Here is a 27,305-nt window from a genome sequence, read left to right as displayed (position 1 = left end):
AGCCTCCTCGATCTGGCCACCGTCGGGTTCCATTCTTCCTCTCGGTGATATTCGCAGTTTGGCACAAGACGCTACTAGATTTCTGGAGCAGAATCGATGTGGTCGTGCACACTCTTTAATTTAGCCATAGTGATTTCATTTGGATGAGGCGCAAAGCTTCAGCTTCTTCTCAGTGACATGGGACATGTCTTGATATATATTTCCATGAAACTGATAGCGCTGGAGAAAGTCATGGTGGTTGCTAGGTTGCAAGTGGTGGTGATGTTGACAATGAAGTACATGTTCTTCCTATGTGTTGGGTGTTTGGCCATTTGCAACAACAACCTTGGCAAGCGAGGGTGCGGACACAGATGGATTGCATTCTTGGTGGTGCTCCTTGAGTACGGAACCACGATTTCCAGGGTGAGAGCGCAAGGTCTGGCCTTCCTTGGTCATGCCTCACAATGACCTTGTTAAAGGCATTGTTTTGTAAACTTAGATTTTCTCTAGGGTGAAAACCCTAGATCTTCGATCGGGTGATGACAACTCTTGTGCATTGTTTACTTCTTGGAGGCATTGCTTTTGGAGAATCTTGTTTGTATTGCGGGTGTTGTCTTCGGTGGTGGATATAGTGCTATTTTTGCAAGTGGTTCGTCACTATGATGGTACCTTTGTTTTCCTTTTTGCCATTTTTTTGGTTGTGTGTATTTTTGATGTCTGGCATCTTGTTGGGGAAGAGGCTGGGTATAATTGATATCTTCACGATAAAATTATATTCCCTTATCAAAAAATCACACCTCCTCCATCTCAAAAAGTCCCAAATGCTATAGTAGATTTCTTGGTCAACACGTCCAAAGGGCCGAAGAGCGATGGAGGCCTTGGGTGGGGGGGGGGGGGGGGGGCTCATGTGTCATGGGGGCGGCCCAACCTCATCACTTTGTCTGGGAGGCACTATCTCCTTGTGGGGCCCCGGACTTGGTAGTCTAAAACACCTACTATGCATTCATATTCATGATTTCAGGATGAGTGCATTATAAACAGATAGCACAAAAAATACAGATTACATCATCCATTACATTATCAAAATAATAGGTCTTACAAAAAGTCTTACACAAATGCCATGAATTGAAAAGTTTGAATAGGTAGCAAAGGAATTCAAGAAAAATCATTGTAGGCCCAAGTCACACATTAACCCTATAAGCAACTGACTGAGAGAACGTACTTGTCCACATCATCTTCGAATTCGTACTCTTCTTCATAGTACTCTTCACATCTAGCCAAGTAAATAGCAGGAGACAACAATGTCAAATAGTACATTACGTTTAAATATACTTACAAACCACCTAAGAATTTAATACCGAATATGCAATGAAGTAGCGTGGAAAGCTCTATTTTAAGACTTGTTTTATCAAAACATAGTTTCTCTTGTCGATATAGCATATCTATATCTTTATTAAAAACTTGTTTTTTTAAAAAAGGGTTTTCACTTGTCGATATAGCATCTCTATATCTTTAATGAAAAGTATTCACAATTTTTTTTTATTTTGAAAACTACGCAGAGGATGTATACTGTGTACCCACAAGATCTGGATATCTATCCCCTGTGAAACATCCTTGCATATCAATATATGCCATGACAAGCACCCGCTCATAGTTTTTTTCACCTGCCCGCCTCAGCGTAGTTATTTTCTAACACGTTTGTTATAAATCAAAACATTTATTTATGCTAAACATGGTATTAGAGCCTCACAAATTTTTAGATCAACCTTTGAACCTCACCAAGACCTAAACTAAATACCAATAGGTAGGTAAGGTCAGAGAGATCTCTACAAACTTGGTTTGGAGTTTAAAACATTTATAGTTTTTGTTTAATCAATTTTCAAACGTAGTAATTAGAACAACTCGCATTAAATCTTCACAAACTCAAAACATGATCAACAAGAAATAAACACATGGTTGGGTAGATAATTGCGTACTGATTCACGCAAAATTTTATTTCCCAACTTTCCAGTTATAAAATCATTTCTATAATTAATTTTTTGTTTTGGAGAAAACGGCCCAGACGATGTACCGGTTCAAGAGAAATTGAATTCAACCCAAAAAGAATTATAGATTTTGTTTAATAAATACACAAAAAAATCATTTATGCACTATTGTTATCGTCTGCATCATGTAGAATCTCGGATGATTCACGCATGGTAATGTGTACCAAAAAGTAGGAATTTAAGAGAAACATATCACACTATTAGATTTGACCCCAGAAGATTTCGAGACCTATACATATTAAATTATATTAAAAATGAGTGTCTTGAGAAGATTAATTACTGATAATTATACAGAGAACATATAAGCCTGAAATCAACTCTAGATGATCAGCAAAAATGATGCATTTCTTATGGAATTTTAGATCTAGTCATTTTCATGAAATCAAGAGGCAACCCGAGATGTTTTTATTTTTTATTTTCTTTCGACATTCTTGCTGTTGGGGACATGAGGCTTCATTATATTTTGCAGGATTGCTCGAAAAGGAGAGGGAGAGATAACACTTTAGGCCATTCACCGAGAGTTCATATAAACCCTCGAGTCACCTTTGTGGGGAAATACTCTGCACTTGGAGTGTTGTGTCACCAAAGTATTTCCCCCACAAGGGTGACTCAAGGGTTTATATCAAACTCTCGAGAAATGACGTAAAGAACTGTCTCTCCCTTCATTCTTCTAGCAATCATGCAAAATACAATGAAGTCTTGTGTCCCCAACTCCATCATGCGGTTGTTAAGCACAAGATTTCATGCAAGTAAAAGTAAATAAAGTAATAACTGAAGTAAAATAAACTAAGCAACTGAAATAAACTAGGTTAAAGTGGTAAATGTTTATTTGTTTTGGGGTTTTGAGTGCAAACAAGAAAGAAATGCATTTTTTGTATTTTCGGATTAAAATAGTGCTGCAAATAAAAAGTTAGATAAAAGTGATGGAAATGTGTTTCTTATGATTAAAATTGGACCGGGCTTGATTAGTTCACTTCACTATTCTCTCTTTTATGTTGTAGTGGACCATAAAAATTCATCAATGAGATGTGAAGAAAATAACTCTAACTTGTATAAGATAAGCGTCCATATGGGCATCACGTCCTACAAAGAGATAATGCAACACATCACTCTTACACTCCACAAGATAGGAATAACTTCAAGCAATCTTGTATTAAGAATTAACAGAGTATAGCCATAAATACTTTGACATGATGTTTGAATATCAAATATGTTACCTTGAACAAATAATATGATTCTTTTGTCACGTAATGAAAATAGCACATGTATTCACTTTATCCCTAGTGAGATAGAAAAAGGAAAGGTAAAGACATAGTAGATCATGAATTTGTTGTCATTACTGAATCATTAAAATCATGCTATTCCATCTAACACACACATCACCCCACACACGTTCTTGCATACAAGTTGGATCGGAACCAATACTTAAGAACTGGGTACATAATATGCATCTATCAATACATCGTACACAAAGTATAGCAAAATCTCACTGAATCATATCATAGAATAAAGATCCACCACATAGATATTATAAATATGACCATAATCATGTTGGGCAGCTCATATGATAGTAAGAACTATGAAGAACATGAGAGAAATAGATCCAGCTACTACCACAAACCCGTAGTCTAGAGGTGGACTACTCCCCCTTGATCATGGTAATGACGAGGAAGATGTTGGAGAAGGTGGAGATCCCTTCGGCGGTGGCTCCGGCGGAGTTTCCCCTGCAATCTTAGTTGTTCCAGCCTCTGTTTTCGTGTTTCTGTGTTTCTGCGGCGCTCTAGCTCCTCCTGTGAATCCTTGGGGGCATATATGTATAGTGGTTTTTAGGTCAAAATACGTTGTTGGGCGAAAGAATCAATCGATTTGGATGATCAACGTTCGAAAAAGCCTGGGTGGCGCACCCTACATGTATGGGCGCACCACCTGGTCTCTTTTGGGCCTCAGGCCTCTCCAGGTGTGCTTCTAGGACCCAGGTTGCTTCCCCCAATGAAAAATGACCCTTAAGAAATCCTAACTCAACTTGACTCCGTATGGGTCTCTGAAAGTGAAAAATACACAGAACATGGAATTCCTGTTCTGCAGAGTTATAAATCAAATAAAGGGGATCATTGGTAAATCCCCATAAATAAATACAGAACATGGTATTAGCATCATATATGTTGCAAATATGTGGTAATTCATACCAATAAAGGACAACGTTCATGTATGCATTTTACATGCATCAGCGATCAAAACGGAAATGACCATAACTTGAGTATCTGCGCTACGTTTTTGATGATATTGGGCTCATTTCCAAGCTAGAAACAAGATATACAAGATCAGTTAGAGAAGATGCGTAGTCCATCAAAGGAGGATAAACCAAATGATGAAAGGTTTGATCTCTCTATAAAATACTAAACGGTAAAATCTCCAACATTGAAAATGCAACAAAGTTTTCATGCAAAATCCGGTTTCGATGAACTAGATTTTCTCATGGGAATAATCACAAGCTGTAAATAATCACATGGATAAGATCCAAAAACAAGCAAGGAAGATGATGCAAATCATATGAGGGTTTGAGCTTTATCCAAACAGGACAATTAAGTTACTCATTCAAGATCCCTCTTGATAGTACGACCAACTATCCTATAAACGGTTACCCAAATAACACCACGAGATCGGTAAGAAAGAGAAACTATCTATAACAAACCTTATCTTTGTGCATTGCACTGAAGGTTGATGATGACGACCTTGACCGCTTCAAGATGGAACACCTTTATTGATTGTGATTTATTTATGAAGTCTTGCGGACCCCCCCCCCCATAATCCATCATGGGAGAGCTGCTTCTTTGGCATATCTTTATGTATCCATGATCAACATGTGGATGGAAAATTTGAAGATCATGATCTCTTCGAGATGGTTCATCTTGAACTTTTGCACACCATTTCTTCTTTCTTCATTTTTACACATGAGGGTCCACTCCATCTTCATCTTCTTCTTCTTCTTCACTAGTGGAAAACAGGGCTATAGGCCCAGTCCATTTGGGCCTTCAGTCCCGGTTCCCAAACCGGGACCAATTAGGTGGGACTAAAGGGGGACCCTTTAGTCCCGGTTCAAAGTTGCACCGGGCCTAAAGGCCTCGACACGTGGTGCGGCCAGGGAGCTCGCGGTGGATGGCCTTTGGTCCCGGTTCGTGGTACGAACCGGGCCTAGGTTTCTCTGCCTAGGCAGAGAATTGCTATTTCTCTGTCGCGGCACAGATTTAGGCTGTACCAGCGTTTCTCTGCCGCGGCAGAGAAACAGGGCGTTTCTCTGCCGCGGCAGAGTTTCAGCAATGCATATATATCATTCAAGAAACCACAAAAAATCGTCGTGAATATATATAGACATCGTCAACAGTACACATAATGCATGCATATTTACAATATAAAGCTAGTCGGATCTCTTCTTCTTCTTCTTCTTATTATTATTAGTATTATTATTCAAGAAATTCTTCCAATAGGCTCAACTTATACATGGCCATTCTTTGGACCACCCTGTAAGGGTATTTTACCATTATCCATTATTTTGGTAACAATGACACCGTGCTAGAGTATTTGACCTAATACGTTTACAAGGATTATCTCAGGTATTAGGCAAAGAGGCATAAATGGTGTATCGAAGGAACAAGAAGGCTAAAGGAGACCCCCCACTTCAACAACAATCGAAAAGGGGTCTACGGCAGAAATCCGGTCTGCCGCCTGGTCAGCCGGCCACCAGACCGGCGAGTCCGGCGTGCGGTCCGGTCGACCGGGCGCCAACCGGGCGCCAACTGAGCGCCTAAGCGATCCGGTCATTGGCCCGGTCTGCCGGCCTCCAGACCGGCGGGCCCGACGTGTGGTCCGGTCGACCGGGCGCCAACCGGGCGCCAACCGGAGGAGCATCCTGGACGTCGCAAAAGTGTCTCCGGTCTGGGTCCGGTCTACCATCCGGTCACAACCGGCAGGTCCGGTCACTGGTCCGGTCTGACCGGCCTCTGCACCGGACAATCCGGTCAGGGGTCCGGTTGACCGGGTTTGTCGGGAGAAAAGATGAGGTGGCAAGTGACCAACGGCCATATTTCGAAGAACACTATAAATAGGCCTTCTCCTACCTCTGAACAGCTAGGCACTACACTACAAGCTGTTCTTGAGCTCTCTCTCTCTTACTCCATTACTAGAAACACCAAAAGCCTCCGATCTCCCTCCTCCTCCACCCAAACTCAAATCCCTTCGGGGAAACGTTAGAGGAGGACCCGATCTACTGTTCTACCAAGCCAAATCTCATTCCCCCTTGTATTCATCGAGAAGCTTGCTTCCTAGGGTTCCTTGGAAACCCTAGGTGGGCAAGAGGAGTCCGGAAGCATCCGGGCTGTGGATTTGCTCTGGGCAAGATTGTGAAGGTTTGGAGGCTACCTCAAAGTCTACCACAAGTGAGTGAGCTATTCCTTCATGGGATAGGCTCCGGAGAATAGGGTGAGCCTTCGTGGCGTGGGGAATCCTTCGTGGGACCTCCACCCCTCCAAACGTGACGTACCTTCTTGTAAAGGAAGGGAACACGGGAATACATCCTCGTCTCCGCGTGCTATCGGTTATCTCTAACCGAACTCCTTACTTGTGATTTAACTGTCTGTGAGAGCCTTCGTGCTCGAATTAGTTGTATCCTCATATAGGTTGCTTCACCTAGTTTGCATTAGGCTCACCTTTATATTCCGGAAAGCCTAATATTGCAAAGAAAGAATTAAAATCTGTAGAAACCTATTCACCCCCCCTCTAGGTTTACCATCTCTATACTTTCAATTGGTATCAGAGCCTGGACTCTTATTAAGGGCTTCACCGCCTTAAGAGTGAGATGGATAAACTATTCGAGGGTCTAGATGAAAACTCTAACCTTTCGGTTAAAGAGATGAAATCTAGAGTCTTGGCATATGATGCCGAGAAGAAGAAAAAGGAGGATGAACTACAAAGCCAAATGGCAGAAATTTCTGCCATGCTTAAGAACTTGACTAGTGGGCCTCCTAGTATGGCTTCGGCCTCCCTAGGGAGCTATCGTGAAGTCAACCATGACTATCCCAAAAACACTTCACCCATGCCTCATATAAAACATAGTGGGAATGTTCCCCATTTTGATGGAACTCACTTTCCTTTTTGGAAATCTTCTATGGAATCTCATATTCGCAGCTGCAGTGTGGAGTTATGGGAGATCATTGTTCATGGATACCGGGAGCCACAAGATCCCATTCGGTTGACCTCCACCGAATTCTACAACCGTCAACTCAACGCCTCCGCACGTGACAAGATTAGGAGTGGCATCAACCACAAGCTCCTTGATCAAGTCAATGACATAGACTCCGCTAAAGAGTTGTGGGATCGAATCATAGTACTCCAAGAGGGAACCGATTTGATCCAATCAGCTCTTTATGAGACCGCAAAGCAAGAGGCTATTCATGATTCGAGAAGGAGAATCCGTGGCCGATGCCTATGCAAGGCTTGGTGCTCTTAGAGTAAGGGTCAAGGGACTTGGAGTTGAGAAGTACAATGACGGCTTCGAGATGAATGAAGCATTCATAAAGTCGAAGGTCATTGCTATGATTGCCGTCAATCAAGAAGACACCAACCTTGCACTCAACTTGCAAATCATGACCAAGAGTGCCGATCTCAACTCCGATGATCTAGTCTCCTATGTGGCCGCCAATGAAAACATGGCCAAAGCGGGAAAGAGGCTCATGGCAATGAACCGTGTTGATGAAGCCTCACACAACCATGAAGCGCCACACAACCTTGCTCTCAAAGCTAGGGCCGATCATGGAAGCAAAGAAGACTATGAAATTGAAGAAGATGAAGAGATGACTTCAACTAGTGACATTGCTACCGACTTTGCTTTCTTTGCCGAGAAATACAAGGCAAAGTTCCCAATGCTCCTCAATGATAAGAAGAAGAAGAGAACTTGCTACAATTGTGATGAAGATAGCTGATACGCGTACAGCACACGTCCGTTGGGAACCCCAAGAGGAAGGTGTGATGCGTACAGCGGCAAGTTTCCCTCAATAAGAAACCAAGGTTTATCGAACCAGTAGGAGCCAAGAAGCACGTTGAAGGTTGATGGCGGCGGAGTGTAGTGCGGCGCAACACCAGGGATTCCGGCGCCAACGTGGAACCTGCACAACACAACCAAATTACTTTGCCCCAACGTGACAGTGAGGTTGTCAATCTCACCGGCTTGCTGTAACAAAGGATTAGATGTATAGTGTGGATGATGATGTTTGCAGAAAACAGTAGAACGAGTATTGCAGTAGATTGTATTCGATGTAAAATAATGGACCGGGGTCCACAGTTCACTAGTGGTGTCTCTCCCATAAGAAATAGCATGTTGGGTGAACAAATTACAGTTGGGCAATTGACAAATAAAGATGGCATGACAATGCACATACATGTTATGATGAGTAATGTGAAATTCAATTGGGCATTACGACAAAGTACATAGACCGCTATCCAGCATGCATCTATGCCTAAAAACTCCACCTTCAGGTTATCATCCGAACCCCTTCCAGTATTAAGTTGCAAACAACAGACAATTGCATTAAGTATGGTGCGTAATGTAATCAACACAAATATCCTTAGACAAAGCATTGATGTTTTATCACTAGTGGCAACAGCACATCCACAACCTTAGAACTTTCTGTCACTGTCCCATATTTAATGGAGGCATGAACCCACTATCGAGCATTAATACTCCCTCTTGGAGTTACAAGTAACGACTTGGCCAGAGCCTCTACTAATAACGGAGAGCATGCAAGATCATAAACAACACATAGATGATAGATTGATAATCAACATAACATAGCATTCCATATTCATCGGATCCCAACAAACGCAACATGTAGCATTACAAATAGATGATCTTGATCATGTTAGGTAGCTCACAAGATCCGACAATGATAGCACAATGAGGAGAAGACAACCATATAGCTACTGCTATGGACCCATAGTCCAGGGGTGAACTACTCACACATCACTCCGGAGGCGACCATGGCGGTGAAGAGTCCTCCGGGAGATGATTCCCCTCTCCGGCAGGGTGCCGGAGGTGATCTCCTGAATCCCCCGAGATGGGATTGGCGGCGGCGGCGTCTCTGGAAGGTTTTCCGTATCGTGGCTCTCGGTACTGGAGTTATTATCGACGAAGGCTTCTTATAGGCGGAAGGGTAGGTTTAGGGGCGACGCGAGGGGCCCACACAACAGGGCCGCGCGGCCAGGGCCTGGGCCGCGCCACCCTGGCGTGTCGCCGCCTCGTCGCCCCACTTCGTTTCCCTTTCGGACTTCTGGAAGCTTCGTGGAAAAATAAGATCATGGGCATTGATTTCGTCCAATTCCGAGAATATTTCCTTACTAGGATTTCTGAAACCAAAAACAGCAGAAAACAACAACTGGCTCTTCGGCATCTTGTTAATAGGTTAGTGCCGGAAAATGCATAAATATGACATAAAGTATGTATAAAACATGTGTATATCATCAATAAAGTAGCATGGAACATAAGAAATTATCGATACGTTGGAGACGTATCAGCACCCCCAAGCTTAGTTCCTACTCGTCCTCGAGTAGGTAAACGATAACAAAGATAATTTCTGAAGTGACATGCTATCATAATCTTGATCAATACTATTGTAAGCACATGTAATGAATGCAGCGATTCGAAGCAATGGTAAAGACAATGGTTAAACAATTGAATCATATAGCAAAGACTTTTCATGAATAGTACTTTCAAGACAAGCATCAATAAGTCTTGCATAAGAGGTAACATCATAAAGCAATAAATTCATAGTAAAGGCATTGAAGCAACACAAAGGAAGATTAAGTTTCAGCGGTTGCTTTCAACTTGTAACATGTATATCTCATGGATAATTGTCAATGCAAAGTAATATTAGAAGTGCAAATATGCAAGTATGTAAGAATCAATGCACAGTTAACACAAATGTTTGCTTCTAAGATGGAGAGAAGTGGGTAAACTGACTCAACATAAAGGTAGAAGAAAGGCCCTTCGTAGAGGGAAGCATGGATTGCTATATTTGTGCTAGAACTTTTATTTTGAAAACATAAAGAGAGCATAAAAGTAAAGTTTTGAGAGGTGTTTGTTGTTGTCAACGAATGGTAGTGGGCACTCTAACCCCCTCGCCAGACAGACTTTCGAAGAGCGCTCCCATGAAACATTTTTATTTTTGGGTGGCACTCCTTCCAACCTCGCTTTCACAAACCATGGCTAACCGAATCCTTGGGTGCCTGCCAACAATCTCATACCATGAAGGAGTGCCTTTTTATTTTAGTTTTATTTAGATGACACTCCTCCCCACCTTTGCTTTCTCAAGCCATGGCTAACCGAATCCTCGGGTGCCGTCCAACAATCACATACCATGGAGGAGTGTCTATTTTTTTTGTAAAATTATGAAAGTTAATTAATCGGGGCTGGGAACCCCATTGCCAGCTCTTTTTTGCAAAATTATTGGATAAGCGGATGAAGCCACTAGTCCATTGGTGAAAGTTTCCCAACAAGATTGAAAGATAAACACCACATACTTCCTCATGTGCTATAAAACATTGACACAAATAAGAGGTAATAACTTTTGAATTGTTTAAAGACAGCACTCAAGCAATTTACTTTGGAATGGCAGAGAAATACCATGTAGTAGGTAGGTATGGTGGACACAAATGGCATAGTTTTTGGCTCAAGGATTTTGGATGCACGAGAAGTAATCCCTCTCAGTACAAGGCTTAGGCTAGCAAGGTTGTTTGAAACAAACACAAGTATGAACCGGTACAGCAAAACTCACATAAAAACATATTGCAAGCATTATAAGACTCTACACTGTCTTCCTTGTTGTTCAAACCCTTACTAGAAAATATCTAGACCTTAGAGAGACCAATCATGCAAACCAAATTTTAGCAAGCTCTATGTATTTCTTCACTAATAGGTGCAAAGTATATGATGCAAGAGCTTAAACATGATCTATATGAGCACAACAATTGCCAAGTATCAAATTATTCAAGACATTATACCAATTACCACATGTAGCATTTCCCGTTTCCAACCATATAACAATTAACGAAGCAGTTTCAACCTTCGCCATGAACATTAAGAATAAAGCTAAGGACATATTTGTCCATATGCAAGAGCGGAGCGTGTCTTTCTCCCACACAATGAATGCTAGGATCCAACTTTATTCAAACAAAACAAAAACAAAAACAAACAGACGCTCCAAGTAAAGCACATAAGATGTGACGGAATAAAAATATAGTTTCACTAGAGGAACCTGATAATGTTGTCGATGAAGAAGGGGATGCCTTGGGCATCCCCAAGCTTAGATGCTTGAGTCTTCTTGAAATATGCAGGGATGAACCACCGGGGCATCCCCAAGCTTAGAGCTTTCACTCTCCTTGATCATATTGTATCATCCTCCTCTCTTGATCCTTGAAAACTTCCTCCACACCAAACTCAAAACAACTCATTAGAGGGTTAGTGCATAATCAAAATTCACATGTTAAGAGGTGACATAATCATTATTAACACTTCTAGACATTGCACAAAGCTACTGAAAGTTAATGGAATAAAGAAATCCATCAAACATAGCAAAACAGGCAATGTGAAATAAAAGGCAGAATCTGTCAAAACAGAATAGTCCGTAAAGACGAATTTTTTAGGTGCACCAGACTTGCTCAAATGAAAATTTCAAATTTAATGAAAGTTGCGTACATATCTGAGGATTACTCACGTAAATTGGCAGATTTTTCTGAGTTACCTACAGAGAACCCTGCCCAAATTCGTGACAGCAAGAAATCTGTTTCTGCGCAGTAATCCAAATCTAGTATGAACCTTACTATCAAAGACTTTACGTGGCACAACAATGCAACAAAATAAAGATAAGGAGAGGTTGTTACAGTATTAACAACTTCCAAGACTCAAATATAAAACAAAAGTGCAGAAGTAAAATCATGGGTTGTCTCCCATAAGCGCTTTTCTTTAACGCCTTTCAGCTAGGCGCAGAAAGTGTGTATCAAGTGTTATCAAGAGATGATGCATCAACAGCGGGGTTTGGAGTTTTCTCTACTATGAATTGTATCTTATCTATGTAAGTTTCAGAGGCTCCTTTTTCATTACTCTTAGGCTTGCTATTCTCATCAAACAAATTTTCAGGAACAATCCAATCGAAATTCTTTTCTAGTGCCTCGCACATTCCTAAGAGCTTGCAAGGTATTGATGTTTTAATATCCCCCTCGTAACTAACTTGATTAGTGTATTTTTGTCTATATTTTTCCATCTTTTCAAGGGTACTAGCAAAGTTGGTATAAGAGCCAAGCATATTATATTTAGTGAAGACTTTTCTAGCTTCTCTTGCTACACCACCAAATTCTTTAAGAAGGGTTTCTAATACAAAATCTTTCTTTTCTTCTTCTTCCATATCATAGAGTGTAAGAAACATATGTTGAATCACGGGATTGAGATTAACAAATCTAGCTTCTAACGCGTGTACTAAAGAAGCAACAGCAATTTCATAAGTAGGAGCAAGTTCTACCAAGTGTCTATCTTCAAAATCTTCAACCGTACTAATATATGTGAAAAAATCGTCTATATTATCTTTTCCAATGATAGACCCTCGTCCTACCGGTACATCTTTCAGAGTGAACTTAGGAGGAAACATGATGAAATAAGTAAAGTAAATGCAAGTAACTAATTTTTTTGTGTTTTTAATATGGAGAACGCAAACAAGATAGTAAATAAAGTAAAGCGAGTAACTAATTTTTTTGTATTTTGAAATAATGCAGCAAACAAGGAAGTAAATAAAATAAAGCAAGACAAAAACAAAGTAAAGAGATTGGAAGTGGAGACTCCCCTTGCAGCGTGTCTTGATCTCCCCGGCAACGGCGCCAGAAAAATATGCTTGATATGCGTACAACACGCGTCCGTTGGGAACTCCAAGAGGAAGGTGTGATGCGTATAGCGGAAAGTTTCCCTCAATAAGAAACCAAGGTTTATCGAACCAGTAGGAGCCAAGAAGCACGTTGAAGGTTGATGGCGGCGGAGTGTAGTGCGGCGCAACACCAGGGATTCCGGCGCCAACGTGGAACCTGCACAACACAATCAAATTACTTTGCCCCAACGTGACAGTGAGGTTGTCAATGTCACCGGCTTGCTGTAACAAAGGATTAGATGTATAGTGTGGATGATGATGTTTGCAGAAAACAGTAGAACGAGTATTGCAGTAGATTGTATTCGATGTAAAAGAATGGACCAGGGTCCATAGTTCACTAGTGGTGTCTCTCCCATAAGAAATAGCATGTTGGGTTAAGAAATTACAGTTGGGCAATTGACAAATAAAGATGGCATGACAATGCACATACATGTTATGATGAGTAGTGTGAAATTCAATTGGGCATTACGACAAAGTACATAGACCGCTATCCAGCATGCATCTATGCCTAAAAAGTCCACCTTCAGGTTATCATCCGAACCCCTTCCAGTATTAAGTTGCAAACAACAGGCAATTGCATTAACTATGGTGCGTAATGTAATCAACACAAATATCCTTAGACAAAGCATTGATGTTTTATCCCTAGTGGCAACAGCACATCCACAACCTTAGAACTTTCTGTCACTGTCCCAGATTAAATGGAGGCATGAACCCACTATCGAGCATAAATACTCCCTCTTGGAGTTACAAGTAACGACTTGGCCAGAGCCTCTACTAATAACGAAGAGCATGCAAGATCATAAACAACACATAGATGATAGATTGATAATCAACATAACATAGCATTCCATATTCATCGGATCCCAACAAACGCAACATGTAGCATTACAAATAGATGATCTTGATCATGTTAGGCAGCTCACAAGATCCGACAATGATAGCACAATGAGGAGAAGACAACCATCTAGCTACTGCTATGGACCCATAGTCCAGGGGTGAACTACTCACACATCACTCCGGAGGCGACCATGGCGGTGAAGAGTCCTCCGGGAGATGATTCCCCTCTCCGGCAGGGTGCCGGAGGTGATCTCCTGAATCCCCCGAGATGGGATTGGCGGCGGCATCTCTGGAAGGTTTCCCGTATCGTGGCTCTCGGTACTGGAGTTATTATCGACGAAGGCTTCTTATAGGCGGAAGGGTGGGTTTAGGGGCGACGCGAGGGGCCCACACAACAGGGCCGCGCGGCCAGGGCCTGGGCCGCGCCGCCCTGACGTGTCGCCGCCTCGTCGCCCCACTTCGTTTCCCTTTCGGACTTCTGGAAGCTTCGTGGAAAAATAAGATCCTGGGCGTTGATTTCGTCCAATTCCGAGAATATTTCCTTACTAGGATTTCTGAAACCAAAAACAGCAGAAAACAAAGAATCGGCTCTTCGGCATCTTGTTAATAGGTTAGTGCCGGAAAATGCATAAATATGACATAAAGTATGTATAAAACATGTGTATATCATCAATAAAGTAGCATGGAACATAAGAAATTATCGATACGTTGGAGACGTATCAATAGCCACTTTGCAAATGAGTGCCCTTATGAGAAAAGGGTAGACAAGCCAAGATTCATCAAAGGGGTTAAGTGTCGAGGGTACTCCTCGCCAATGCCCTCCGATAGGGGCTTAGGGTTGATGGAATCCTGTAGGCTGACACGAGACATCGGTTCACAAACAAGCGGGGAGAGCGATTTACCCAGGTTCGGGGCCCTCGATGAGGTAAAACCCTTACGTCCTGCCTGTCTGTTCTTTGATTATGAAAATAATGGTTTACAATGGGGTGCCGAATAGTTCGGCTGAGATCTAGTCGAGATTGCTGTTGCTAGGGTTACCTAGCTCTAAGCTTTTCCTGGCTAAGATTGCTAAGATTGTTCGTGTCCTTCGGCAGCCCCTCTCCTGGCCTTTATATAGGAGGCCAGGTCTCAAGAGGTCTAACCGAATACGACTAGATTTATTGTAGTTTAGATCCAATCTTTCCTTGTTTGTTCGCTTCCTTGTCTTGCCCGTCAAGGAATCTTCTGGTGCGCTGACCTAGTGGCCCATCTAGTCTCCGGGTGTTCTTCATGGGCCTTCAATTGGTCAATACAGGATAGGGCAACGTCGGTTACTTGAAGGGTAGTGCCCACGTCAGTAGCCCCTGAGTGTCTAGCCGAAGATAATTCGGGTAGAGACTAATGCAAGATATTCTTCTCCTTCATTGTTTTTGTTCATCTTGATTCTGCTTCACCTTCTTTTATCGGGTGCGCGTCAGCGCTCCCGATGGGAGTAGCCCCGAGTCTAGGTACGGATGCTTGCAATCCGTGCGTAGACTCAAGTTGTACTACTCGAATACTTTCCTCTGCCGAGTTTTTCGCAAGTCTTCATAGGTCATCCGATACATTTTCTTCACGCAAAGGATAATGAGCAACGTGCCCAACTTTTGTTGGTTAACTGCAGATGGCAATACAACGTTACTCTACACAGAATCAAGTCCCCGGGCATGATCCTGGAGTGCAAAAAACTTTTATTGGATGTACATCATGCGCTCCCGATGGGAGTGTCTGGGTGTAATCGCTCGAGTGCAGACTCAGTTCTTTTTCCTTCGACCTCTCATTCTGTCGAGTCTTCCTTTTATCGGGTGCGCGTCAGCGCTCCCAATGGGAGTAGCCCCCGAGTCCAGGTTCGGATGCTTGCAATCCGTGCGTGGACTCAAATCCTTCATCCGATGACTTTTTATGTTTCCTTCGAATGCTTCCAAATTATGACGTCATTGCTGACGTGTAACTGCTGCAGGCTGATTTTGACGGGTCCATCATGACGAGCTAGCCCTAGCCCTGTTCAATCAGTGTTTTAGGGCTTGACCACTATACGTGTAACGACCGAGGTGGCCCCTCGATTTTCGCGCAATCGTGGGCGTAGTGGGCCGTCAGTTCCTCCCCTTCCTCAAGCGCCACGTGCTTACTTAACTCTTAACTTCTCCTTAAAATCTCCAAAGGGCAAAAAATTCTCAATCTTCTCCACGGTTCCCGTAGCATCTCCTCATTCTCCCTCTTCTTCCTTCTTTCGCCATTGTCGCACCGCCGCCACAGTTTCAATCTTCCTCAGATCTCGCGATGGTGAAGAAGAAGAATACCGCCGCCGCGAGCTCAATGGTCAAACCTGGGGACTGGGTAGCTTCGACCGTCACCAAGTGTGACGAGAAGAGGTCCCAAAGCTTAGGATTGATATCCTCCGACGCGGGAGATGTGATTCTTCCAGGTGCGATTTCTCGGCCTGATCCTCCTGCTGGATTTTCTGTGATGTTCTTATCTTTCCTTCATCGAGGCCTTTCGCTCCCCATGCACGGATTCCTTCTCCATCTCTTGCGGACGTATGAAATCCAATTATGGCAACTTACCCCCAACTCAATCCTTCACGTTGCTGTGTTCATCACCCTGTGTGAGGCGTTTTTGGGTATTGAACCTCATTTCGGGCTGTGGAAGAAGATCTTCTATGTGAAGAGATACAGCAGTAGTAATGGGTACTTTGTCACCGGAGGAGTAGGTTTTGTTGCTCGCTCAGAAGTTAATTATTTCAATTTCCCAATGAGAGAGTCCGTGCAAGGATGGAGGCTGAAATGGTTTTACGTCAAAGATTCCTCGTCACCCGAGTGTCGACTCCCCTGCTATGCCGACGTTTCTGAAGCCAAGCCCAAGGACTCTTGGAAGAACATCCTCTCAGCCGATGAAAGGGCCTCAGTCGAAGAATTGTTTGCCAAATTCCTTCGAATCAAAGAGGCTGACGGCCAAACTATGATTGGTACGGAGGTGGCAGCAGTATTCCTGAAGCGCCGAATCCAGCCAGTCATGGCCAGAGTTCACCCGATGTGGTTGTACTCAGGTCCAAAGGATGAGACCAGGATTAATGCTGCCGATCTATCAGAGAAAGAGTTACTTGATGAAGTCCGTCGCCTTACTTCCTTTAACCAGGAAGATTCGATTCCGCTGATTTCTTCTTATGCCCCCCTTGACGCTGATCATCCACCATCAGGGGTACTTTCCTTTCTTCACATCTCCACTATGGCTTCTTGCTTAGCCGACATGATTACCTTTGTCCTTACTTGTCATTTTTCTTTGCCAGATCCCTATGGCTTCTGAAAATACACGTGATTCACCGGATGATACTTCTGAGGGGAGAGGCTCCTCAATCCCCGTAGATTTTCACACCACCGATCAAACAGGTCTAGAGGATGAATATAATGGTCCGATGAATTTTGAAGTTGCCCACGCTGATCTTCCCTCCTCAGCCAATAACACTTGTATCGCAGATGGATCAGTGCGTAACGTCGACACTGATCGTGATACTTTTGTTGATGCAGCTGCGGAAGGGGCCAGAGCTTCTCCTGCGAAGAGATCAACCGGCGGATTTGCCGATGAAGATGATCTCTTCGACATGTAAATAGTTCTTTTCTAAAAGTTATACTGCGCCTTTTTTACTTTTCATACCCTTGTTATAATCACAGTCGACTGTTTACTTTTGCAGTGACGAGGGCTTTATCGAGCCTCCTCCTAAAAAGGCCAAGTCTGATGCCGTTTCGCCGGTCGTGGTGGCTTCCGAAGCTTCGGCTCCTAAGGCTGCCCCCATGGCTCAAGCATCGACCGCGTCTTCCCTTTCCAAAGGGAAAGATATTTCTCCAACTGCTGCTACTGCGGCTCCTTTTTCTGTAAGTCCTCTTCTGATCGCAATACAGATTTCTTGGAGCGTGCCTTATTTAATTGTTTTTCTTTCTCTCTTAAGGACCTGCGTGGCGTTACCTCTTCTCTGGAGGTTTTCGCCTCCCGATTCACTTCCCTAGAGGCTGACAAAGTTCGGCTGCAAGAGGAAGTCGAATCTTCCTCCTCAAAACTGGATGGCGCAGTCAAGATAGCTGCCGCGGCTCGCCAAGAGATTGATTCTCTGAAGGAGGAGTTGGCCAGACTGAAAGAGAAGCTGAAGGAGGAGGAAGCATCCAGGCTGGTAGCTGAGGCTCGAGCAGCCGAAAAGGATGAAGTCCTTCGTCAATCTTCTTTGGCCTTGCTTGGTAATCTCTAACATACTTCTGTCGAGTGACGTTCTTATGGATTTAAACTTTTTGCCAATGACTGAATTTTTCCATTCCTTTCTACTGCAGAGGCAGCAAACATCCCTGTCGATGCCCTGGAGAGAGTTCCAAATAACTCCCCAGCGAACGCTGTGTCAACGATTCTTGCTTCTCACCAGCTTACACAAGAGCTTCTTGTGAAGGGGAAAGGTGCTCTGGCGCGGATGCACTCGATGATCTTCCCCAAGATTAAGCAAGAGAAGACCCTGGGACAGCTGATCGATACCTTCGCGGTTGACACCAAGGAGGTCATCGAGGTATTCAAGCGTACATCGCGCACTTTTGGTGCTGTCCTTGCCTTCCAGCTTATGATGGGTTACGGCTTTAAGGGTGACATCGAGGAAATGACTAAGGGGCTTCCAAAAGGGCAAGACGGGCAGCCTGTTGATTTGAGCACCTTTAAGGCGTCTGCTCTTACTTGTGCCCATCAGCTCCTTGAACTGGTTTCATCAAGGAAATCGTCGACTGGCCCTAGTTCATCGACTCAAACTCAGCTTCCTTGATTCTTGTAACAAACTTGTGCCTTGAGCTGATGCAAAACATTGCTCTGCCATAAAACTCATGCTTTGTAATAAACTCCGTGCTAGCATTGTTGTTAGCACACTTTTGTTATGATATCACTTTCTTGCACTTCTCCCGATGGGAGTTATTTTGGACGTTCGGCTGTACCATATCCATCACTTCTTTATAACCAGTACTTTCTGCAGGTCTTCCCAGTACCCTCGTTTGCAGATGACTCGTCGGGTGCGCTTCCTGAAAGCGATCGGATCCAGCGTATGAAAGACCAGATGACACAGATAGAGAAGGATTTACGCAGCACTTATGCCTTAGCTGCCATCATCAATAAAAAGAGCGAGATTGCAGCCGACGTGGAGCGGTACATTCTTGGCGAGCTCCATAAGGCTACCGAAAGTTTAAACTGTAAGTTTCCTGATCCCTTTGCCTGCTTGTTAGCAACTTCTTGTTTGAGTCTTTCACTAATTCTTTTGGTAGTCATAGCGTTGAGCCCTGCGGAAGAGAACAAGCGGATACACGAGCGGGTGCATGCTTTGACTCAGCTTTCCTCATCCGAAGAAATTTTCTGGCGGGAACACTCGAAGGCCTCGGCTGTCGTCAAATTTCAGGATCGAGTGCAACAGGTCCACCAGTTCTTCGACAAGTGCTACAAGGCTATGAGGGTAGTTTGGAAAACAATGTTTCCTCTGAATGCAGTTCCCCCCACCCTTTTGACTTTGATGTCTGAATTTGGAAGTGCCAAGAAGGTTCGGGAGCTAGTAAGATCTCAAGTGTTTGCAGGGGCCAAGTGCACGCTTGCCCTTGTGCTTGCTTGTTATCCTTCAGCTTGCTTGTTGTCTATTGCCAACGCAACTGGTGATTTTGAGGAGCTGTACCCGAAGGTTTTAGCTCCTGCTCATGTAATTGTCGACAGGCTTGAGGAGATGTCAAAGGTACCTGAGGAAAAGGAAACTCCGCAAGGGTGATATAAAGGTGTAAAATTACTTTTGTAAATTGTATTGGCTAGTTCATCCGAGTGTTCGGATTTTTGGGCCAAAACTTCTTATCTGGTTGGTACATGAATATGTACTTTTACCGTGCCGTTGGCAAATATTTAAAGGGGCGAAGCTTAATTGCCCGTTGGATGTATGTGTACTAGTTGGTTAGCAAATCATTATGAGTGATCAGCTCGTGTTGCAGGTTTTGCTAAACCTGTTGTATGCGCAACTTTGCTTTCAACCGTTTGTAAATTTTGACAGTCATTCCCGAATTTTTCGGGTGTAATGATTCTGCCGATGAGCCCGTTGCTCTCTGATATTTCCATAAGTGAAACATCGAGCGTGGGTTGTGTGTAAGTTTTTCCAAACTCTTGCTTTGTACGGCACTCGTAGAGGCATCTGAAGCAGAGGGGAGAATTAATGTCAATATTCTTCTTTGCAGTGCTCGTAGAGGCTTTTGCCCTGGGCTCTATCTTCTGCCGCGCGTTAAGTTATGCCGTTACTTGGCGGCAGCACGGTCATAGATGCTTTAGATGACTGCAATACTTTAACAAGAATCGAAACTTAAGTACTTATTGATAGGGTAAATATGAAACTAGAGGGCGAAAACAAGAAGCCCTGTGTAAAGTAAAGGGAAAAAATTTAGGAACTAAGAGAGTGTTTTATCAAGGAAGGGGTTCTTCTCCTCTTCAGAGGCATCTTCCGATTTCTTCGTCATGCTGGTGGTTGCGACAGTGCTGTTGATTTCGCCAGATGCTTGGGAAGCGATTGTTAGCATCTTGCCGCCTCCTATCTCTTCTGCTTTGGCCACTGCCGAAACCTTTTCCGCTGATGCTTTTGCTGCTGGTGCTTCAGGAGTTGGCTTCTTCTTTATCTCCCTGTCGAGTTTTTCCTCTTTGATTTCTTGTATTGTCAACTTGGGCGGGGGGTCGACAGTCCCTTGTCGTAGCCCAAACTTTGCAGCAATCCTTTGGAAATCACGATCACAATTGTCTGAGCGCGAGAAGCTTCCGTAGACTGTGATGTTTGTCCCGTTGTTTCCTGGCATCTTCAGCTTGAGGTATGCATAGTGCGGTACGGCCATGAACTTAGCATAAGCTGGTCTCCCGAGTATGGCGTGATACTGCGATTCCCAATTCACGACTTCAAACTCGATCTTCTCCTTCCTGAAGTTGTCGGGTTTGCCGAAAACGACGTTCAGGTATGTTTTGCCAAGAGAGTACGCTGGTGAAGTGGGGAGTATCCCATGGAAGCGAGTATCTGAGTCTTCCAACATTCTCATGGTGATCCCCATACTTTGAATTGTGTCAAGGAATATCAAGTTGAGTCCACTTCCTCCATCCATGAAGACTTTGCTCATCTTGAACCCTCCTATCTGTGCTTCGACCACTAGGGCGGCGTGTCCTGGCTTTGGTATAGTCATCGGGTGGTCCATTCGACTGAACGTGATTTCCTGAGATGACCATTCGACATATTCAGGAATGTTTGCCATGACGCTTTCTGCCAGGTTGATTTCTCGGGTGAGCTTCTTCATCTCTCTCCTTGAAACACCTGTCCTGTGGATCATATTCATTTGCCCACGTGGCGGTGGAAACGCCTCGTTGGGTGTATGAGGTTGAGCTTGCTGTACTTGATGCTGTGACGGGGGTGGCGGTGGTGGTGGCGGTAGCTGTTTCTGGCCTGCTTGCTGGATGAGTTCATGCATATCGAGGAACTGCCGACAATCCCTGAGCAGGTGGCTAGACTTTACTTTTCCATCCTTGGAATCGGTATAAGAATGTAGGTAGCAAGGGGCGTTGATCTGTTCAGCGTAAGGCAATTTGGGGGTTCTCTGAGGTCGTGGTTTATAGTTGCCACGGTTCCCAGAGTCGTTCCGATTACCGTCCTGCCGATCGTCTCGCCTGTTGTCGTACCGATCATCCTGTCGATCAGAGTAACCTGCGGCTACCAAGTTATTGTCATCGTAACTGCGGTTCTTCCTTCTCTTATTCCGATCCCTTCGACCTCCCGAATCATTCTTCGGCTGGTCATCCTCTTCGTCGTCGCTGCGCTGTCGTGGTTTTCGGACGTTGTCTTCACCATCGGCCCAGCTGTTGGCGATTTCCATTAGCTTGGTTATGGTCTTTGGCTTCTTGCGCCCAAGCTCTTCTATATAGCTTTCACGTCGGATGCCATCGCTGAAAGCGTCAATTGCCCTGTCGACAGATACGTCTTCCGCATCATTTAGGAGTTTGGTGAACCTCCCGATGTACGCGCGCATCGACTCCTTCTGCTTCTGTTGGCAGTGCCGTAACTCCTCGATCCCGACGGGCCTTTTGTAGGTTGCTTGAAAGTTAGCGACAAAAGCTTCTACTAAGTCATCCCATGACTTGATGGAACCCTTCGGCAGCCCTCTGAGCCAGGCTCGTGCTGAGTCCTTTAGGTAAAGCTGTAGACATTGCATTGCTGCTATCTGATTCCCTTTTTGCAGAATTACTGTCTGCAGATAGTCCTCTATCCAGGACCTTGGCTCCTGCTGCCCATCGTATTTGGCAGCGTCGGTAGGTGTAGGTTTGAACTTCTTGGGTGGCATCGCCTCCCGAATTTTGTAGCTCAAAAAATCGGCTCCTCTAAGCTCGCCGTCGTTCTCCTGGGTCTCGTCCGAAGAATCACCTGTCAAGTTCTTCTCTGATGACGCATCGTCGCCTTGCTTTGTCGATCCTGCTCTGTGTGATTTCATCCCGAGCATCTTTTGTGCGGTGCTTTGACCCGCTGGCCTGCAGGGTCTTCTCTTTCGGTGGAACTAGATTGTGTCCTAATATCGCAAGACTCTCCAAAGCACCGCGGTGGGCCTGAGCCATGGATCCTTCGGGACGCTGGTTAATGAGGTACGCTGCAAGATTGGCTGTTGCTCCTGCGACGGTTTTTGGCCGTGGCATGCCCGCGGTGTCCGTGGTCATAAAGGACTTGGTCAAGTTTGATGTTATCTCCCTTGCATCATCTTCCGAAAGCCTGGACATCCTCGATCGATGTTTGCCCCCTCCGTGGGTACTTCGGGAGGCACTCCCTTGCGAGGCCCTTCGTCGCTCGCTGGACCGGTCTGCCGCAGATAGCCATTTCTCGAGAGTGGCTTGCTCCTTAGACAGGCGCTCCCCATTTTTCTCCAATATGGAACGGTAAGCGTTGAGCGTGCCAACCGTGGTTCCCGCCGAAAGCGGTGTGTTGTTGAGCACGGCTGCCTTGGCTGCTGCCCACTCTTCTTCTGTAATGGTGTGGTCGCTATTGTCATTGCTGGCGCTATCCCCAAAACTAGCCCGCCTGCTGGAACGGGGGGTGCGTTCTCCGTCCCCCCTATTAGCGACGTAGACTTGGAGGGGCGCCACTCTTCGGGTGTCTCCTCGGGCGACGCTGTCGATGCTGTCTTCTCCCGACGAATAGTAGGCGTTGCAGATGAATGGCGTGTCGCTTGACCCTAGTCCATGCCTGGTGTCGCAGTTCATGCAGTAGTACGAGGTCATCTCCGAGGGCACAGGGTCATCAGACCCAACAGACATGGAGGATTGATGGCGTGTAACTCACACGTTCGTTGGGAACCCCAAGAGGAAGGTATGATGCACACAGCAGCAAGTTTTCCCTCAGAAAGAAACCAAGGTTTATCGAACCAGGAGGAGCCAAGAAGCACGTTGAAGGTTGATGGCGGCGGGATGTAGTGCGGCGCAACACCAGGGATTCCGGCGCCAACGTGGAACCTGCACAACACAACCAAAGTACTTTGTCCCAACGAAACAGTGAGGTTGTCAATCTCACCGGCTTGCTGTAACAAAGGATTAACCGTATTGTGTGGAAGATGATTGTTTGCGTAAAACAAGAAACAAGATATTGGCAAGAGATTGTATTTCAGTAAAGAGAATTGGACCGGGGTCCACAGTTCACTAGAGGTGTCTCTCCCATAAGACAAACATCATGTTGGGTGAACAAATTACAGTTGGGCAATTGACAAATAAAGAGAGCATGACCATGCACATACATATCATGATGAGTATAGTGAGATTTAATTGGGCATTACGACAAAGTACATAGACCGCCATCCAACTGCATCTATGCCTAAAAAGTCCACCTTCAAAGTTATCATCCGAACCCCTCCGATTAAGTTGCAAAGCAACAGACAATTGCATTAAGTATGGTGCGTAATGTAATCAACAACTACATCCTTAGACATAGCATCAATGTTTTATCCCTAGTGGCAACAAAGACAACACAACCTTAGAACTTTCTCACATCGTCCCTGTGTGTCAATGCAGGCATGAACCCACTATCGAGCATAAATACTCCCTCTTGGAGTTACAAGCATCTACTTGGCCAGAGCATCTACTAGTAACGGAGAGCATGCAAGATCATAAACAACACATAGATATAACTTTGATAATCAACATAACAAGTATTCTCTATTCATCGGATCCCAACAAATGCAACATATAGAATTACAGATAGATGATCTTGATCATGTTAGGCAGCTCACAAGATCCGACAATGATAGCACAATGGGGAGAAGACAACCATCTAGCTACTGCTATGGACCCATAGTCCAGGGGTAGACTACTCACACATCACACCGGAGGCGACCATGGCGGCGTAGAGTCCTCCGGGAGATGATTCCCCTCTCCGGCAGGGTGCCGGAGGCGATCTCCTGGATCCCCCGAGATGGGATCGGCGGCGGCGGCGTCTCTGGAAGGTTTTCCGTATCGTGGCTCTCGGTACTGGGGGTTTCGTCACGGAGGCTTTAAGTAGGCGGAAGGGCAAGTCAGGAGGGGGCACAGGGGCCCCACACCATAGGCCGGCGCGGCCAAGGGGGGGGCCGTGCCGCCCTAGGGTTTGGGCACCCTGTGGCCCCACTTCGTTTCGTCTTCGGACTTCTGGAAGCTTCGTGGCAAAATAGGCCCCTGGGCGTTGATTTCGTCCAATTCCGAGAATATTTCCTTACTAGGATTTCTGAAACCAAAAACAGCAGAAAACAGAACTGGCACTTCGGCATCTTGTTAATAGGTTAGTTCCAGAAAATGCACGAATATGACATAAAGTGTGCATAAAACATGTAGATAACATCAATAATGTGGCATGGAACATAAGAAATTATCGATACGTTGGAGACGTATCAGCATCCCCAAGCTTAGTTCTGCTCGTCCCGAGCAGGTAAAACGATAACACAGATAATTTCTGGAGTGACATGCCATCATAATCTTGATCATACTATTTGTAAAGCATATGTAGTGAATGCAGCGATCAAAACAATGTATATGACATGAGTAGACAAGTGAATCATATAACAAAGACTTTTCATGAATAGCATTTCAAGACAAGCATCAATTAAGTCTTGCATAAGAGTTAACTCATAAAGCAATAATTCAAAGTAAAGGCATTGAAGCAACACAAAGGAAGATTAAGTTTCAGCGGTTCCTTTCAACTTGTAACATGTATATCGCAGAGTAATATAATAAGTGCAATAAGCAAGTATGTAGGAATCAATACACAGTTCACACAAGTGTTTGCTTCTTGAGGTGGAGAGAAATAGGTGAACTGACTCAACATTGAAAGTAGAAGATTTGTCCTCCATAGAGGAAAAGCATCGATTGCTATATTTGTGCTAGAGCTTTGATTTTGAAAACATGAAACAATTTTGTCAACGGTAGTAATAAAGCATATGTATCATGTAAATTATATCTTATAAGTTGCAAGCCTCATGCATAGTATACTAATAGTGCCCGCACCTTGTCCTAATTAGCTTGGACTACCGGATCATCACAATGCACATGTTTTGACCAAGTGTCACAAAGGGGTACCTCTATGCCGCCTGTACAAAGGTCTAAGGAGAAAGCTCGCATTTGGATTTCTTGCTATTGATTATTCTTCAACTTAGACATCCATACCGGGACAACATAGACAACAGATAATGGACTCCTCTTTTATGCATAAGCATGTAACAACAATTAATAATTTTCTCATTTGAGATTGAGGATATTTGTCCAAAACTGAAACTTCCACCATGGATCATGGCTTTAGTTAGCGGCCCAATGTTCTTCTCTAACAATATGCATGCTTAACCATAAGGTGGTAGATCTCTCTTACTTCAGACAAGACGGACATGCATAGCAACTCACATGAAATTCAACAATGAATAGTTGATGGCGTCCCCAGTGAACATGGTTATCGCACAACAAGCAACTCAATAAGAGATAAAGTGCATAATTACATATTCAATACCACAATAGTTTTTAAGCTATTTGTCCCATGAGCTATATATTGCAAAGGTGAATGATGGAATTTTAAAGGTAGCACTCAAGCAATTTACTTTGGAATGGCGGAAAATACCATGTAGTAGGTAGGCATGGTGGACACAAATGGCATAGTGGTTGGCTCAAGTATTTTGGATGCATGAGAAGTAATCCCTCTCGATACAAGGTTTAGGCTAGCAAGGCTTATTTGAAACAAACACAAGGATGAACCGGTGCAGCAAAACTCACATAAAAGACATATTGAAAACATTATAAGACTCTACACCGTCTTCCTTGTTGTTCAAACTCAATACTAGAAATTATCTAGACCTTAGAGAAACCAAATATGCAAACCAAATTTTAGCATGCTCTATGTATTTCTTCATTAATAGGTGCAAAGCATATGATGCAAGAGCTTAATCATGAGCACAACAATTGCCAAGTATCACATTACCCAAGACATTTATAGCAATTACTACATGTATCATTTTCCAATTCCAACCATATAACAATTTAACGAAGGAGAAACTTCGCCATGAATACTATGAGTAGAAACCAAGGACATACTTGTCCATATGCTACAGCGGAGCGTGTCTCTCTCCCAAAAAGTGAATGCTAGGATCCATTTTATTCAAACAAAACAAAAAAACAAAAACAAACCGACGCTCCAAGCAAAGCACATAAGATGTGATGGAATAAAAATATAGTTTCAGGGGAGGAACCTGATAATGTTGTCGATGAAGAAGGGGATGCCTTGGGCATCCCCAAGCTTAGACGCTTGAGTCTTCTTAATATATGCAGGGGTGAACCACCGGGGCATCCCCAAGCTTAGAGCTTTCACTCTCCTTGATCATGTTGCATCATACTCCTCTCTTGATCCTTGAAAACTTCCTCCACACCAAACTCAAAACAACTTATTAGAGGGTTAGTGCACAATAAAAATTAACATATTCAGAGGTGACACAATCATTCTTAACACTTCTGGACATTGCATAATGCTACTGGACATTAGTGGATCAAAGAAATTCATCCAACATAGCAAAAGAGGCAATGCGAAATAAAAGGCAGAATCTGTCAAAACAGAACAGTTCATATTGAGGAATTTTATAATGGCACCAGACTTGCTCAAATGAAAATGCTCAAATTGAATGAAAGTTGCGTACATATCTGTGGATTATGCACGTAAATTGGCTTAATTTTCTGAGCTACCTACAGGGAGGTGGACCCAGATTCGTGACAGCAAAGAAATCTGGAACTGCGCAGTAATCCAAATCTAGTACTTACTTTTCTATCAACGGCTTAACTTGGCACAACAAAACACAAAACTAAGATAAGGAGAGGTTGCTACAGTAGTAAACAACTTCCAAGACACAAAATAAAAACAAAGTATTGTAGGTAAAAACATGGTTTGTCTCCCATAAGCGCTTTTCTTTAACGCCTT

This window comes from Lolium perenne, chromosome 3 (assembly GCF_019359855.2).
Source record: "Lolium perenne isolate Kyuss_39 chromosome 3, Kyuss_2.0, whole genome shotgun sequence".
NCBI lineage: Eukaryota > Viridiplantae > Streptophyta > Magnoliopsida > Poales > Poaceae > Lolium > Lolium perenne.
The sequence above is the reverse complement of the archived record's forward strand: the minus strand, read 5'-3'. Positions refer to the sequence as shown.